Source organism: Podarcis vaucheri (genome assembly GCF_965113315.1).
Source record: "Podarcis vaucheri genome assembly, chromosome: 15".
Taxonomy (NCBI): Eukaryota; Metazoa; Chordata; class Lepidosauria; order Squamata; family Lacertidae; genus Podarcis; species Podarcis vaucheri.
The window spans coordinates 33,541,871-33,556,491 of record NC_138753.1 but is presented as its reverse complement, the minus strand read 5'-3'; the positions used below and the strand labels follow the sequence as shown (position 1 = coordinate 33,556,491).

Below are 14,621 nucleotides of genomic sequence, written 5' to 3'. Positions count from 1 at the left end.
TTTTCATATCAACATTCCTTTATTAACATTCCATCTTGGTAGAAGCAATCACATGCAAAATGTTAAAAAGATATTTAGAAAGACAGCTGCACCAGCTCCTGCCTAAACTGTATAGATGGATGGATGGAGAGAGAGAGAGAGGACTTACAAAGTGGGGCACGGTGCAGAGAGGCCAAGGGAATGTGGGGTGTTCACAAGGCAGACGGAAGAACAGTGTAGGATGGTGTAAAATGTAGCTGAATAAGCAGGGGGGAAATTCCTGCATGCTATCGAGGCCTTTTGAACATTTCTTAGAATAGTTGGATGGTGTATCATCTCTACAGTCCTTCTTGCTACCTAGAGAATCTTCCTAAAAGCCCAGCAAATTCAAAGCAGAGAATACAGTCACTGCTTGAGTTCGCTCTTCTGCTTATCCCATGGCCTTCTTCCCCTCTCCCTCAGCCCTTCTCCTGTCTGCTCTGAGCCCTGTAAGAAGCGAGGGAAGAAGAAAGCGTAAAAAGCCAGGATCACATCTTCTTTCTAACCTGCCAGCCTGCTAGAGAACTTGGACCGTTCTTCGTGCTCTATAGAGAGCATAAAGCTGGAGGCTTGAGTAAGAAAACAAGAATGAGGGAATTGGGTTAATGAGTCGGGGGAGCCAATTGGGGGAAGGGGGATCAGATTAATGCAGCCTTGCAAATAATAATAATAAGTGGTTGCCTGCAAAAAATATTTACTAGCCTGCTGTGAGCTAGCATTGGAGGGACCAACTAGTGTGCTATTGCATTCAGGTCCTGCTTTTGAGCTACCCATAGGCATCAGGGGGGTGGGGGCACTGTAAGATGGTCCCTTGGCCTGATCCAGCAAAGCCTTCTTATGACAAGGTACACTGAGTGGCTTCCTCTTCTCTCACTTGCTCTCTCCCTCTAGGCCCAATCGGCACAATGCCCTGAAGCTGAGCACGGGGAGGGGGTGGAGGCTGTTCTTGTCTTCTTGCTCTGGTTTGCAGGCTCAAAGAGAGCGGGTGAACAGACAGTTCCAGGAGGAGGAGGGAGAAACACCAGAAAACGACAGTGGGCCCTAGTGGGTTCGTGCAGGTGCCCACCAATGCCTGCCCTGTGGAGTGCTCTTCCCTTCCTCTGCCCTGCCTTCCCACCCTGGGTGCAAAGGAGGGATGGAACCCTCCGTTACTCCTCTACCAGCTGCAAGGCTTTCATGGTTGCTGATGGCTTCTGGGCTAGTGCTTAATTGCAAGGGTGGGTTAATAGCAAATGCGGAAGGCAAAATGATTTAACTGGACTACACGATTGATTCCAAAACTATAGGGCCAGACCACTAGAATGGTACCTTGGTTCTCAAACTTAATCCATTCCGGGAGTCCATTCGACTCCCAAAACCATTAAAAAACCAAGGCACGGCTTCCAATTGGCTGCAGAAACTTCCTGCACTCAATCGGAAGCCGCGGAAGCCACGTCGGATGTTCGGCTTCCGAAAAACATTCACAAACTGGAACACTTACTTCTGGGTTTGCGGCGTTCAGGAGCCGATTTGTTCGACAACTAAGCCATTCGGGAACCAAGGTACCACTGTATATTTTGCAGCCTGAAGACAAGAATGGTGGCCCTCTTCCCCAAACCAACTGAAACTGGTACATGAATCTTGCCTCAGCAATGGTGATGAGACAACATTCTCCATCACACTTGAGGCAGTGTATGCAGTCCTGGCTTCCAACAGAGGGCAATGGCTGGGAGGAGGAGCTCAGGAGCCACAGCTGCACCCCAGCACCTGACCCCGAAGTCACTGCCTCACTCTGTGCAATGGTAGGGCCAGCCCTACAGAACTTGGGGCTAGGAGGTTAGGACAGCCACAACAAGCAGCTTGCATGGTGGGGGGGGGGGGAATGATATACACTGACTGTCAGATTGGGTCTGTGCAAATGAAGAACCTGAAGGCTAATAACTGGGAGCAACTTAGCACTCTCCATGATCTACTGGCCCAAAGAATAAAAGGGAACCAATGGCTGTCCTACAGCTACTGTATAAGTTCATTTAAAAAGGGCTCACCACACCATGACAAGAATTGAGGACACCAACAGAATTAGTATTTCAACCTTCAAACCACAACTGAACAGGAACGTTCAACAAAGGCTAGACTGATTAAAAATGGAGCTTGGTTGCGCAACGCCTCAAAAAGAATTTCTAAAACTGTCAGATGCAAAAGAATAAATCAGCATGCAACATGCAAGAAAAGGCTTTATGGGAACACCTCTCTGGGCTGACCAAGGAAAAGGGTGTTTCCTTTCTAGCTGGAGATATTTTAAATTTAAAGTGTGAAAGGTAGTATGAGAGAGAGGTTTCAGAAACAGCTTTGCAGGATTTTGACGTGTTTTTCAAAACTTGATGCCGCCTGTAATGAGGACAGACAAAACACCTTATTGCAATCCTATGCATAGTTACGGTACTCAGAAGCAAGCCCCATTAAGTTCAATGGTACTTACTCCCTGGTATGTGAGCACAGGATTGCAGCCTCAGTCGTGGGGACATAGTTTGAATGGACCTTCCTTGCACAAGTAACATTATGTACAGATTTCTGCCTGGCGCAAGTTCAGCAGGCAAGGAATGATGCTGCAATTTTTGTGTGTGCTGGGACAGGGGGTGGGGTGGGGACACAGAACTGGGATGGGCACATACGAGTTAGTGTTAGGGATGAGGGAGACTATATGAACTGAAGCACAGCCTTTCTTTGAAGCATGCCCTTCTCTGAATTTTGTTACGTAGTTCTCCAAACAAATGAAGTATACAAAAATATATATATCGGGGAAACTAGGCAGACAAAGGCATATATTAGTGAAAATAGCACCATATGTGCATTATATGAGGGGGAACTGACTGCAAACACTTGTCTGTTAGGCAAAAATGCATATAAAAATTTGTACATTAGGCTAAAATTCTGATGAATTTTCAGGGAAATCTCTTTTTTTTTAAGGAATTGCAAAACTGATGCAGAAATGTGGTGGACTGGATAAACGAGAAACCGAGAGAAACCAAAATTGCCAGGTTAACCCATCTCGACGTGGCACCCGTAACATCATCAACATGCATTTCCTTCTCCATTATTTTTGAAATGTTATTTAATTAGTAAGATGAAAGATGGGCGAATGGAGATATAAGAAAATCATTGCGTTCAGAATCACAGCCATAGGCGATGTTAATGTGGTTTTATTTTATGTGTGTATGGTGTTGTTGAGTGCAGTAAGGATCTAATTAAAAACAGCAGCCAATATTATGCCCCATCGAGCCAGATATTACAGTGGGACAAAATACATGCTTGTGTGCTGTAGAGCAAGCCGTTCTATCATACCACTCGCAGCTCCATCGCCTTGTCTCCAGACTCTGGCCAGTGATGGAAAAGGCTTAAAGGCCGAGCTATATGAAGAATAGCCTCTTTGCCTCTGCTCAGACTGCTTAGAATGCAGGACTGAGCAGCTAATGCCTGAAGGCCCCCCAAAAACTGAGAGGTGGAGAGGCATGTTTACAGGTTATGAGCGCTGCAAAAGAAAGCTCCGTTCTATATCGCACAGGCGTGGGTGTGATATATGTGTATATAATTTGGGTGGGGGGAATTGAAGAACAACTGATATGTACACAGGGAGGGCTAAGAGACAGCGTGCAAAGGAGGAAGCAAGGAGTGCCAATATGATTTTTTTTTTACAGAAAGAATAGGGATAGCGGCTCTAAAAAGAAAGGCGGTCCAGGAGAGCATTGCATCTCTTCTGTGATCAGACTCAATGGGGTGGTGATTGTTCTTCTGGAAGTGAAAGGGTGCTGTTGAGAGGACCAATGGGAAACCAGCTCGGATGCTTCTGTGCCATTCCATTTCTTCTTAGCCACTGTAAATAGAAAGAGACATATTGACTCTGGCATTCGCAGATCTGCATCAACAGCTTCCTTCCTGACCCATGGAGGGACAGCTTCCAAACCTCCCCTCCAGATTTCTTGGTAGGTTTCGGAGCTCCAAATTGCAGGGTTTTGTTTCCAAAGTAGAGCCACCAATGAGTTAGAATTTGCCCTTATTCTCCTTTAAATAACATTTCTGAATTCTCAGTGGTAGATAATAATAATATTATAATAATTTATTATTATTTATATCCCACCCATCTGCCTGGGTTTCCCCAGCCACTCTGGAAGGCTCCCAACAGAATATTAAAAACACAATAAAACTTCTAACATAAAAAACTTCCCTAAACAGGGCTGCCTTCAGATGTCTTCTAAAAGTCAGGTAGTTGATTATTTCCTTGACATCTGATGGGAGGGCGTTCCACAGGGTGGGCGCCACTACCGAGAAGGCCCTCTGCCTGGTTCCCTGTGACCTCACACTGAGGGAACCATCAAAAAGTCCTCAAAGCTGGACCTCAGTGTCTGGGCTCAATGATGGGGATGGAGACACTCCTTAAGGTATACTGGGCCAAGGCTGTTTAGGGCTTTAAAGGTCAGCACCAACACTTTGAATTGTGCTCAGAAATGTACTGGGAGCCAATGTAGATTTTTCAACTACCGTATTTTTTGCACCATAACACTCACATTTTTCCTCCTAGAAAGTAAGGGTAAATGTCTGTGCGTGTTATGGAGGAAATGCCTACGGGTGGCATGCCTATGGATTTTCCTCCTCTAAAAACTACATGCGTGTTATGGTCGGGTGCGTGTTATAGAGCGAAAAATACGGTACTTCGTAACCCTGGCATGTTCAGGATGGGCTCAGAGAGACCCATCTGAAATCCTAAAAAGTTGCTGCTGGCCAGTGCGGAACAGGGACAGCCGATGGGGTTTTGCAAAACCTCCAGATGTCTTGGACTACAACTCCTATCATCTCTGACTGCTCACCACACTGGCTGGGGCTGGTGGGAGTTGCCATCCACAATGTTTGAATTGTGCCACGTTAGCTACCTCTGGTGGAGACAACACTGAGTTAGGCAGTCCAGTTGGGCTGGCCCACTTTAAGGCACCTTGCTAGACTAGATTTTTATGTTGTGAAACATCCTGAGATCTATGGGCATAGGGCACTATACAAATTGTAATAATAATGATAACAATAGTGATAATAATGATGATGATGAATACAATAACAATGTTGTTGTTGTTGTTGTTGTTTAGTCATTTAGTCGTGTCCGACTCTTCGTGACCCCATGGACCAGAGCACGCCAGGCATTCCTGTCTTCCACTGACTCCCACAGTTTAGTCAAAACAATAACAATAGTAGTAGTAATAATAATTCCCCCCCCACACAACTTTCAGAGTCCCAATAAGGCCACCACTAGCACCTGTCCTGGGCACCTCTGCTGGGCACCTGAAAATAACCTGAAGTTTAAAAATAACCTGCAGTTATTCTTTTGGGAATTATAGGGACAGAACTACCTAAACTGTATAGAAATAACAAATTTCTTCTTTTGGGGGTTGTGCTGCAAAGTCTTAAAGCAGGGATGGCCAACTGCAGGCCTAGGGGCCAAATGTGACTCTCCAAGCTTCTTTGTGTACCCCCTTTTCCGCACCACACCCCCTGTCCCAAGCCACACTCCTCACTGATCCTGCTTCACCCCCTCCTAATTTTTGCCTGGATGGAGGATACGATGCCCTTGTTGTTCTGCCCACTTTTGCCTCTGGCTCCGCCCACCACTAGCATGTGGCCCCCACAAGGTTGCTCAATAGAGAATGTGGTCCTCGGGCTGCAAAAACACCACCCTTGTCTTAAAGGGTAGGTTTGTTAGCCTGATACAACAAAAACAATAGAGTCCTGTAGCAGCTAAAGACTGACAAATATATTACATCTAGCTGTGATTCCAAAACACAAGTTCTGATTCATACTACAGACCTTTGGGTAACGTAATTTTGAGTTACGAACACGGCAACCCTGGAAGTGTATACTTCTGGGTTTCGCCCCGCGCACATGCACAGAAGCGCTCTATTGCTCTGTGCTTGTGCGCAGAAGTGGCGCCTTCGGATACGGACTTTTTGGTGTAAGTATGGACCCCCATGATGAATGAAATATACTCAGAGTTGCAAAGTGATTTCATGCTCTTTATTCAGCTCATAGTGGTGAGGAGGAATGAATGAAAGTCCCCTCAAAGTATCTGCTTTATATACATTATTTACACAATGGGCTGCACATGATTGGTTAATTCTGGAATTCTACTGTAAGCCAATCAGGTTGTGGATTCACTTATATCTGGAGCATGATTGGGTGGTTCCTGCCAACCAATCATACTGCTGCATTGTTCTTGGACCAATCAGACTGCTGCATTCTGAATCCTATTGTTCTAGGACCAATCAGACTGCTGCAATTTGGATCCTATTGTTCTAGGACCAATCAGACTGCTGCAATTTGGATCCTATTGTTCTAGGACCAATCAGACTGCTGCAGTTTGGATCCTATTCAACTCAGTACATAACAATGAATTAAGTTCATATCCAGAGGTTTCACTGTACTACTACTACTACTACTAATAATAATAATAATAATAATAATAATAATAATAATAATAATAATTTATTATTTATACCCCGCCCATCTGGCAGGGTTTCCCCAGCCACTCTGGGCGGCTTCCAACAAAAGATTAAAAATACTTAAAGGTTGGGAAGGGGGGAAGGGGGGAAGGGGGAAGGCCTGCTTGGGAAAGCAAGTTCACTGATCCCAGTGAAACTTACTTCTGGGTAAACAAGCAGAGTGGATTATAATAATAATTTCTTCTTTATGCCCCGCCCATCTGGCTGTGTTTTCCCAGCCACTCTGGGCGGCTCCCAATAGAATATTAAAAACACGACAAAACATCAGACATTAAAAACTTCCCTAAACAAGGGTGCCTTCAGATGTCTTCTAAAAGTCAGACAGTTGCTTATTCCTTTGACATCTGCTGGGAGGGTGTTCCACAGGGCAGGCGCCACCACCGAGAAGGCCCTCTGCCTGATTCCCTGCAACTTCACTTCCTGCAGGGAGGGAACCACCAGAAGGCCCTCAGTGTCCGGGCTGAATGGTGGGTGCGGAGACGCTCCTTCAGGTATACTGGATTGGGCAGGCCGGGGTGCTCAAGTGGGACTCAGCTCACGTGGATGCAGGCTAATAACCTGCAAGCAATTCAAGCATCTCCTCCCTTTGGTGAGCCATCGGGAATCTCCCCCTCCCGCTTTGAATGAATGCTGCGATGATGATCCAAGGCCTGGACTGGCTGTGCCGGATCCCTGGCGGAAAGGAAGCTGGTGTTCTGGGCGTTGTTTGGAAAGCACAGCGGGCTTAGGAAAGAGGCAGGAAAGCCGTGGGGCACTCAGGAAGCCCAAGGAGGCATTCGGAGAACTCGCCGTCTCCATTTGGATGAGGAAGTGTAGCAGAGGAGGGCTTTGGATCTGACTTGAAAACAGTTCTTGCAGAGGGTGAGTGGGTGGTGAGCAACACTGGCTCCTGCTATTTTCTGCCAGATGGCTGCTGATAACTCCCCTCTCTCTCTTTCTCTCTCTCTGATTCTGTGGCTCTTGTTTTTCGCATTGCCTTGATACTGTGCAAAGCCTTGGCACCTTTCTCATCCTCAGGGAGGTGTGAATCATCCCCATGGTTTACTGATGGGTGTTGCACTGCTGCCTTGGTGCCACCTGCAAAACCTGGCACCTGTGTCTCAAATCAGGAGACAAGCTTTACTGAGATGCACATTGCTAGCACAGCGGTACCTCTGGATACGAACGAGACCTATTCCACAGCACCATTCGCATCCTGAAGCGAACGCAACTCGCAACTGCGCATGCGCAGATCGCGATTTGCTGCGTTTGCGCATGCGTGTGACGTCATTTTGACCATCTGCGCATGCGCGAGTGACAAAACCCAGAAGTCACACGTTCCATTGCTTGCGGGTCGCCGTGGAGCGCAACCCGGAAATGCTCAACCTGAAGCAACTTCAACCTGAGGTATGACTGTACATTCAAAAGGATGGGAAGGGGGGGGACCCTGTGTCTCATCCTGACATTGCTGACCTACCCCTCCCATCATAACTTGACTGCTGGTCGTCTTGGCTGATGGGCGCTCTCAACTCAACAGCATCTGCAGGACTGCAAGTCCTGTGAGAAGAAGCTTGTTGGATCAGATCAGGCATCCCTAAACTCGGCTCTCCAGCTGTTTGGGGACTACAACTCCCATCATCCCTAGCTAACAGGGCCAGTAGTCAGGGATGATGGGAATTGTAGTCCCAAAACAGCTGGAGGGCCGAGTTTAGGGATGCCCGGATCAGATCAAAAGTCCATCTTGCCTGGCATCTAGCTGTTCTCCCCTCAAGCCACACAGCTCAGCAGATGCCTCCAAGAAAGTTCAGGATAGGACCCCTGGACGGTTAAGTCCAGTCAAAGATGACTATGGGGTTGCGGAGCTCATCTCGTTTTCAGGCCGAGGGAGCTGGTGTTTGTCCACAGACAGCTTTCTGGGTCGTGTGGCCAGCATGACTACCCTGCTTCTGGCACAATGGGACACCGTGACGGAAGCTAGAGCACACAGAAATGCTGTTTACCTTCCCGCCACAGCAGTACCTATTTATCTACCTGCACTGGCCTGCTTTTGAACTACTAGGTTGGCAGGAGCTGGGACAGAGCAACGGAAGCTCACCCCGCCGTGGGAATTTGAACCGCCAACCTTCCGATTGGCAAGCCCAAGAGGCTCAGTGGTTTAGACCTTAGCTCCACCTGCCATCCCTGTGGGGCACCACCAACCCCAGCAGCAATTCAATTGGTATTCAGTAGCATTTATCAGAGAACATGAAAGTTCTGCCATATGGGCACCATAGCCAATTGCCATTTATAGCTCTATCCTCAAGCCATTTGTCTTAGGGAGGGGTCCTAACTCTGCGGTTGAACATCTGCCATGCTTGCTGAATGTCCCAGGTGCCCATCACAGGGGCGTCTGAAAGACAATCTTGCCTTGTGGGGAATGGGGAAGAAGCAGAAACAGCTTTTTCTGAACAAACTTCTCTTTTCCATTTTATTATAACTTTTAAAAAAGGTGTTCTTTGCTGTAATCTTATGTAAACTGTTTTGTGAGGTCCACCCAAAAAATGGTACATAAATACAATAAATAAATAAATAAATAAATAAATAAATAAATAAATAAATAAATGGTAATAATAATAAACCACTCTGGAGAGCCACTGTCAATCAGTATAGAGACTGTACTGAATTAGATGAGTGAATTGTCTGACTAAGGTAGCTTATTTTTATGTTCCTAGGATGGGGCTGCTACAGGCAAGTCCCCGCTTCCCTCCTTTGCAGGGAACCTACTCTCTGCATCCTCCAATAAACATGGGTCAGGCTTTAATGAACCTCAGTGTTCTTGTTTTTATTAATTTAAACACCATGATGCACAACACCATCTCCAACTGCCTCTCATCATCCTTTCATCATTATCATTACCATTATTTAAACCTATTAGTTGCTTTTTGTACAGAAGTAAAGCAAAATGGCTTAGAACAGTGGTTGTCTAGGCTCCATAGGCTGCAGAGCTGTCTCCCTACTGCAAATGCAGAGATGTCCTAAAGGGGAACTGGCAAATATGTTTTAGTTATTCATTTATGTATATACTACTGGATTGTGGTAAAACCTCATAGCAGTTCAAAAGAAATATTAAACTCACCAATTAAAAACAGCTAAAACCATTAGAAAAATAAATAAATTTATTACCTGCCCTTCACTCCCAAGGTTCCATGGGCAGGTTACAACAATTCAAAAAATAATTAACAATAACAGTACAAGAGATTAAAACACACCAACACCTACATGCCTGTATAGGATATTGCGTATAAAAAAAAATGTTTGAAGCAGGCACCCAAAACCTGCCTGGTGTTAATGGTCAGGGGGTTCCTAAGTGTAGAAGCTGCAGCACTAAAAGATATTTTAGTTTTCACATTTCCCAGCTGTCATGCATCCTACAGAACCCAGCAAGAAGAATGAGTGACTGTTGTCTAGAATATTATCTAATTGCAATAATGTGCAGGTGGGCAGCTATGGAATACCACTAAATATTACAGTGTTGGGGAGGAGGAGAATTCCACCCACTTCTGTCTCTTCCCATTTCACTTAGTACAACTGCATTTGGGAGTCTGTAAGCCTCAGATTGCTTCTAGATCAGTCCTGTTTGCCAGTTCCACATCTTTGATGTCCTCTGTAATGCTTTTTACTAGGGAGAAGCATCAACTCTAATCACCATCATTGTAAACAACACTTAACATTAATCATTGCTGCCTTTGTTTAATGAGCTCGCAGTGAATTTGCTGCAATGTCCTCTCAATCCTGTAACAATCTGTGGGATCCACATCCTATTCTGGGGGTTCGTATTACAAACAGGGCTGCTGCAAAACTATCCCATAATGACAGCCTATAACTGCACTGATACTTGAAAGGTGAGCTAGCATTGCTTATCTTTTAAAACATGGGCATGTGTCTAGTGTTCCCTTTCTGCTCATGCAAAGGATCACATGCTAGTCAATGGGTGATGTGTTTTTTTCACCCCAGCGCTTTCCCCAGAAAAACCTGCTCTTTGCTGCTGAATCGGAGCAAACAGCAATCTGTGGGGGAACCAAATTCAGCATGAGTTTTCCGGGGCAAAGCAGTGGGGCAGGAGGGAAGTGCTCAGACACAGAGCTTTAAAGGCCGGACCTGTGTCTAGCAAGGTCAAAAGGGAAGTTTGGACATTTTGCCACAGACTCAGCAATCTCTTGCACAACCCATGTATACATTGTCTAGCACAGCCACGTTCCGCAGGCACAAGATGTTTTTTCCAGAAGAACAAGGATACCCTAAGGGACTTAACTGAATGCCACATTTAGATACAACCCTCAATATTTTAATCTTATTGCACGCTTGGGGAATTCTTATCTTGTTTTATGTTTGTTGATGCATTTGAGAGCCTGATATTTAATATAGAGAGAGGAACCGTTCGGTTTAAAATACAAAACAAAGTCCGTTTCCAACAAGTGTTTTATGCACTATAGTCCTCGTTGTGCGTTCATGTCTAAGTGTTAATTAAACACATGAGGAGGCAGTGGAAATGAGCTCACTGGAGCTTCATTTTTTGCCACCCTCCAGCTTGCGGAAGATCAACTTCTGCAACAAGGAGTCATCAATGAAAGCTCTCTGTGCAATTTGGAACCCTCATTTTCCAGGGGTCTAAAAGCCTCCCCAGGTACAAAATGTCCCTATTGCAGATCATAGAATCATAGAGTTGGAAGAGACCACAAGGGCCATCGAGTACAACCCCCTGCCAAGCAGGAAACACCATCAGAGCACTCCTGACATATGGTTGTCAAGCCTCTGCTTAAAGACCTCCAAAGTAGGAGACTCCACCACACTCCTTGGCAGCAAATTCCACTGTCAAACAGCTCTTACTGTCAGGAAGTTCTTCCTAATGTTTAGGTGGAATCTTCTTTCTTGTAGTTTGGATCCATTGCTCCGTGTCCGCTTCTCTGGAGCAGCAGAAAACAACCTTTCTCCCTCCTCTATGTGACATCCTTTTATATATTTGAACATGGCTATCATATCACCCCTTAACCTCCTCTTCTCCAGGCTAAACATGTCCAGCTCCCTTAGCCGTTCCTCATAAGGCATCGTTTCCAGGCCTTTGACCATTTTGGTTGCCCTCCTCTGGACACGTTCCAGTTTGTCAGTGTCCTTCTTGAATTGTGGTGCCCAGAACTGGACACAGATGTTTGCCTTCTGTAAGTTGGACAAGAATGGCAATGGGACAGAGCTAGGGTGATCTTTCTTGCAGCCCCCTCTCATGTTCTGGGCATGTGGCCAAGCAGCAGGCAAGAAGCCCCTTAAAGGTAAACGTAAAGGGACCCCTGATCATTAGGTCCAGTCGTGGCCAACTCTGGGGTTGTGGCGCTCATCTCACTTTATTGGCCGAGGGAGCCAGCGTACAGCTTCCGAGTCATGTGGCCAGCATGACTAAGCCGCTTATGGTGAACCAGAGCAGTGCACGGAAACACCGTTTACCTTCCCGCCGGAGTGGTACCTATTTATATACTTGCACTTTGACGTGCTTTTGAGCTGCTAGGTTGGCAGGAGCAGGGACCGAGCAACGGGAGCTCACCCCGGTGCGGGGATTCAAACCGCCAACCTTCTGATCGGCAAGTCGTAGGCTCTGTGGTTTAACCCACAGCGCCACCCTAAGAAGCCCCTTACCACCCTTTAATGCTCCAGGGGCTTAGGAAGTCCCTGTTGTAACTTACCGTATTTTTTGCTCTATAAGACTCACTTTTTCCCTCCTAAAAAGTAAGGGGAAATGTGTGTGCTCCTTATGGAGCGAATGCAGGCTGCGCACCTATCACAGAAGGCAGAACAGCAAGAAGGGATCGCTGCTTTCGCTGCACAGCGATCCCTCTTGCTGTTCTGGCTTCTGAGATTCAGAATATTTTTTCCCTTGTTTTCCTCCTCCAAAAACTAGGTGTGTCTTGTGGTCTGGTGCGTCTTATAGAGCGAAAAATACGGTAAGTGGCTTTAGATTGCCTTGGGCAAGATCAAGCAATTAAGCTACTAACAAATTTAATAAATAAATAATGATGATAGGAGAAATTCACAACAAAATGACAATGATTTTTCACGATTTCTTTAAAGAAATACTAACTCACAGAATGATGCAAAAATGTGCAGAACTGAACTTGAGACTGGAAAATGAGAAACTGAGAGAAACCAAAATTGCCATACAATGGTACCTCGAGTTGCGGACATGATCCAATCTGGAGTGCCATTCGCACCCCAAAAAGTCCGCAACTAAAACAGCACTTCTGCACATGCGCAGAGCATGATAGAGCGCTTCTGCACATGTGCAAATCATGCAGAACAAGACGCAACATGAACCTAATGCAACACGAGGTATGACTATACAGTGGAACCTCGGTTTTCAAACGTAATCTGTTCCAGAAGACCGACTTCTGAAACCCGAAGCATGCATTTTCAGAAGCAAATACTTATGGAAAACTCAATACGGAAGCCACGCGGCACATTCAACTTCCAAAAACTGAAACATTCAACTTCTGAGACATTCGAAAACCAAGGTTCCATCGTACAGTCATACCTTGGATCTCAAATAGCTTAGTTGCTGAATGTTTTGGCTCCCGAACGATCGAAAACCAGAAGTAAGTATTCCAATTTTCAAGATTTACGAAAGTCGGATGTCCGGCACGGCTTCCGTGGCTTCTGATTGGCTGCAGCACCTTGGTTTTTTAATGGTTCTGGGAGTTGGATGGACTTCCAGAACGGATTCCATTCAACTTCCGAGGTATGGCTGTATTTGCCAATCCCTACCTTCAGGCTAGTGTAGGGAGGATGGACAATCCAATCCATGCAGCATACAGTACGCAGCTCCTTCCTCCAAAAAAAGGGAATCGCTGGAGCACCCTGCATTCCAGGGGGTTGCATTAGATAACCCTCAGGGTCCGTTCCAACTCCTATTCTATTCTATTCTAATCTGCTGCCCAACGCTATTTCCTCACTCTGCCTAATAAAAGGGCCATCCCTCCTAAAACTGATTTCAGAATCCACAGGAAGTGTAAGGATTATTTAAGCCACATTCTTCTTCTTCTTCTTCTTCTTCTTCTTCTTCTTCTTCTTCTTCTGTCACTCCCTTTCCTTTAGACTCGTTTAATAAATATCTCAATTAGAAACCTGGAGTTGAGCAACGAGGCTCCACTTGGAAGATATCGCCCACGCCGACTGTTCAGCCTAATTGCTAAAAGGAGAGCTGGCTTATGTCTGTCTCCTGCCTTCTTTTAAAATCTCCTAAGTTTGGATTTAGCTGGGGCATCTTCTCAGGAAAGTGGAGACAGGCTTTATTTATTTTTTATTTTGCAGCCTTAGTGACCATGTGTTTGTGAGCGATAAAACACACTCATCCTTTCTTGCATGGCAAGGCACCGGTGGGCATGAGAGTCCTGAGAGTCTCAAACGGCATCCGCCCTTGATTTACCCCACTTTTCTATACCTTTTTCCTGCCAGGTTTTAAAAATAGCATGCGCTGATATGAGGCGTTCAGCCTGGTGTTGCTAAGGAAGAAATCAAATTCAAATCCAGCTCCTTCGTCTCCACTGGGGCGTTAAGTCCTTGTTTCCATGCGAACTACCAGCGTGTAGGATTGCTGCCTGCCACGTTAAAAACTAGGACATACAGTTGTGACTCTTTGCTGGTTCTACATGTGGGAAGTTTGCAGAAAAGAAAGAGAAAGGAAAAACAAACCAGAGTCGTCGTGAAAAGCGGAACTGGTTCTTTCCTTGTTTTCAAGCAGAAATGGAGGAAACCATGCAGGGTTCAATGATTGTTTTGGATTTCTAGTGCATGCATACACACATAAGGAATCAGGCCCAGTTGAAATAAACACATTTAAAATGAAAACAGGACGTGCTTTCGAACTGCTAGGTTGGCAGGAGCCATTTGCCTAAAAAGGTAAAGGGACCCCTGACCATTAGGTCCAGTCACAGACGACTCTGGGGTTGCAGCACTCATCTCGCTTTATTGGCCGAGGGAGCCGGTGTACAGCTTCCGGGTCATGTGGCCAGCATGACTAAGCTGCTTCTGATGAACCAGAGCAGCGCACAGAAACGTTGTTTACCTTCCCACCGGAGTGGTACC

General features: G+C 45.8%; 1 protein-coding gene across 1 annotated transcript in view; it reads right to left on the bottom strand.

Moving 5' to 3' along the window:
- NRGN (neurogranin) overlaps window positions 1-14,621 on the bottom strand; it is a 48,762-nt gene continuing 34,141 nt past the window's right edge. Inside the window, exon 3 of the mRNA XM_082200744.1 lies at window positions 1-3,868. The gene's annotated coding sequence lies outside the window, so the exon portion shown is untranslated. The remainder of the gene's footprint in view (window positions 3,869-14,621) is intronic.